This window comes from Mauremys mutica, chromosome 5 (genome assembly GCF_020497125.1).
Source record: "Mauremys mutica isolate MM-2020 ecotype Southern chromosome 5, ASM2049712v1, whole genome shotgun sequence".
Classification (NCBI taxonomy): domain Eukaryota; kingdom Metazoa; phylum Chordata; order Testudines; family Geoemydidae; genus Mauremys; species Mauremys mutica.
Window position 1 is genome coordinate 73739212 of NC_059076.1, and position 3725 is coordinate 73742936.

Here is a 3725-nt window from a genome sequence, read left to right on the forward strand (position 1 = left end):
CCACACTTCGGCACGCAAAAGTAGGTCAGCGCTGCACTGAGCATGCTCGAGCTAGAGCCAGGCTGCTGTGAAAATTCAATGAGCTGCCCAAGGTTGGTGCAGCTTCTTTCCTTACCCTCTCCACGCTGAAGGTCACAAAACGGAGTGGAATGGAGCATCCAGGGATTAAGGGATCCCACGTTCATGGGAGCTGCGGAAATACAGGTTTTCTCTCTGGCAACAGGCAATGACAGCGGATTTTGCAAATTATTAGTTGGATTAAGAGAATCAAAATAATAAATTGTTCTTCTTACTATTAATGCTTTTGCGAATGACCGAAGATTTTTTATATTGAAACCTTTGCACCTTCATACCCCGCCCCCCTACATCCTAGATATTTTGCTAACGTCTAAAACGTTGATTAAAATAATTTTTATTCTGACTATTCCTGTGCCAAAAAGTGCTGTCAGTGGAATCTGAAGCACTAGAGAAGATTTAGAATTATAGGACTTCTTGTGTCTACCTTTAACATTAATCTTGAGCAAATAAATGCCATTCTTATACAAGATCTTTTGTTATCTGGAATAAATTCTTCTATTTTTCAACTCTGCTACAGAACAATACAGATTGATGTAAATTGCATTTATGGCACTACATCTCTTTTCAATTATCTTGTCAGACTAAAAGAACTTCAGTAAAGATAATTTCAGTTAATAGTGTAAGGCAAAATGGTGTGGGTTAGAAATGGAAAAGTTCAGAATGTTGTTTTTAGTTGCATATCAGTTCTCTACTAGCTGTATATATTACTCAGTAGCAATCCTTTTCCTAGCATTGATCATAGAATCATAGAATATCAGGGTTGGAAGGGACCTCAGGAGGTCATCTTGTCCAACCCCCTGCTCAAAGCAGGACCAATCCCCAACTAAATCATCCCAGCCAGGGCTTTGTCAAGCCTGACCTTAAAACCCTCTAAAGAAGGAGATTCCACCACCTCCCTAGGTAACGCATTCCAGTGCTTCACCACTCTCTGAGTGAAAAAGTTTTTCCTACTATCCAACCTAAACCTCCCCCACTGCACCTTGAGACCATTACTCCTTGTTCTGTCATCTGCTACCACTGAGAACAGTCTAGATCCATCCTCTTTGGAACCCCCTTTCAGGTAGTTGAAAGCAGCTATCAAATCCCCCCTCATTCTTCTCTTCTGCAGACTAAACAATCCCAGTTCCATCAGCCTCTCCTCATAAGTCATGTGCTCCAGCCCCCTAATCATTTTTGTTGCCCTCTGCTGGACTCTTTCCAATTTTTCCACATCCCCAAATTGGGCACAGTACTCCAGATGAGGCCTCACCAATGCCGAATAGAGGGCAATGATCACGTCCCTCGATCTGCTGGCAATGCTCCTACTTATACAGTCCAAAATGCCATTAGCCTTCTTGGCAACAAGGGCACACTGTTGACTCATATCCAGCTTCTCGTCCACTGTAACCCCTAGGTCCTTTTCTGCAGAACTGCTGCCTAGCCACTCGGCCCCTAGTATGTAGCAGTGCATGGGATTCTTCTGCCCTAAGTGCAGGACTCTGCACTTGTCCTTGTTGAACCTCAGATTTCTTTTGCCCAATCCTCTAATTTGTCTAGGTCCCTCTGTATGCTATCCCTACCCTCCAGCTTATCTACCACTCCTCCCAGTGTCATCTGCAAACTTGCTGAGGGTGCAGTCCATGCCATCCTCCAGATCATTAATGAAGATATTGAACAAAACCAGCAACAGTACTGACCCTTGGGGTACTCTGCTTGATACCGGCTGCCAACTAGACATGGAGCCATTGACCACTACCCATTGAGCCCGATGATCTAGCCAGCTTTCTATCCACCTTATAGTCCATTCATCCAGCCCATACTTGCTGGCAAGAATACTGTGGGAGACCATATCAAAAGCTTTTCTAAAGTCAAGGAATAACACGTTCACTGCTTTCCCTTCATCCACAGAGCCAGTTACATCATCATAGAAGGAAATTAGGTTAGTCAGGCATGACTTGCTTTTGGTGAATACATGCTGACTGTTCCTGATCACTTTCCTTGCCTCAAAATGCTTCAAAATTGATTCATTGAGGACCTGCTCCATGATTTTTCCAGGGACTGAGGTGAGGCTGACTGGCCTGTAGTTCCCTGAATCTTCCTTCGTCCCTTTTTTAAAGATGGGCACTACATTAGCCTTTTTCCAGTCATCTGGGACCTCCCCCGATCACCATGAGTTTTCAAAGATAATGGCCAATGGCTCTGCAATCACATCCACCAACCCCTTTAGCATTCTCGGATGCAGTGCATCCGGCTCCATGGCCTTGTGCTCCTCCAGTTTTTCTAAATAGTCCTGAACCACTTCTTTCTCCACAAAGGGCTGGTAACCTCCTCCCCATACTGTGCTGCCCAGCGCAGCAGTCTGGGAGCTGACCTTGTTCGTGAAGACAGAGGCAAAAAAATCATTGAGTACATTAGCTTTTTCCACATCCTCTGTCACTAGGTTGCCTCCCCCATTCAGTAAGGGGCCCACACTTTTCCTGACCTTCTTGTTGCTAACATACCTGTAGAACCCCTTCTTGTTATTCTTAACATCTCTTGCTAGCTGCAACTCCAATTGTGATTTGGCCTTCCTGATTTCACTCCTGCATGCCTGAGCAATATTTTTATACTCCTCCCTGGTCATTTGTCCAAGCTTCCACTTCTTGCAAGCTTCTTTTTTGTGTTTAAGATCAGCAAGGATTTCACTGTTAAGCTAAGCTGGTCGCCTGCCATATTTACTATTCTTTCTACACATCCGGATGGCTTGTTCCTGCAACCTCAATAAGGATTCTTTAAAATACAGCCAGCTCTCCTGGACTCCTTTCCCCCTCATATTATTCTCCCAGGGGATCCTGCCCATCAGTTTCCTGAGGGAGTCAAAGTCTGCTTTTCTGAAGTCCAGGGTCCGTATTCTGCTGCTCTCCTTTCTTCCTCTTGTCAGGATCCTGAACTTGACCATCTCAAGTATCAGAGGGGTAGCCATGTTAGTCTGGATCTGTAAAAGCAGCAAAGAGTCCTGTGGCACCTCATAGACTAACAGACGTTTTGGAGCATGAAATTTCGTGGGTGAATACCCATGTGATGCATGCATCCGATGAAGTGGGTATTTACCCACGAAAGCTCATGCTCCAAAACGTCTGTTAGTCTATGAGACGTTAGTCTTTGCTGCTTTGACCATCTCATCATCACTGCCTCCCAGGTTCCCATCCACTTTTGCTTCCCCTACTGATTCTTCCCAGTTTGTGAGCAGCAGGTCAAGAGGAGCTCTGCCCCTAATTGGTTCCTCCAGCACTTGCACCAGGGAATTGTCCCCTACACTTTCCAAAAACTTCCTGATTTGTCTGTGCACTGTTGTATTGCTCTCCCAGATATCGGGGTGATTGAAGTCCTCCATGAGAACCAGGGCCTGTGATCTAGTAACTTCTGTTAGTTGCCGGAAGAAAGACTCATCCACCTCATCCCCCTGGTCTGGTGGTCTATAGCAGACTCCCACCATAACATCACCCTTGTTGCTCACACTTCTAAACTTAATCCAGAGACTCTCAGGTTTTTCTGCAGTTTCATACTGGAGCTCTGAGCAGTCATACTGCTCTCTTACATACAATGCAACTCTCCCACCTTTTCTGCCCTGCCTGTCCTTCCTGAACAGTTTATATGTTGATTGATCATGTTGTCTGATGCAAACTAAG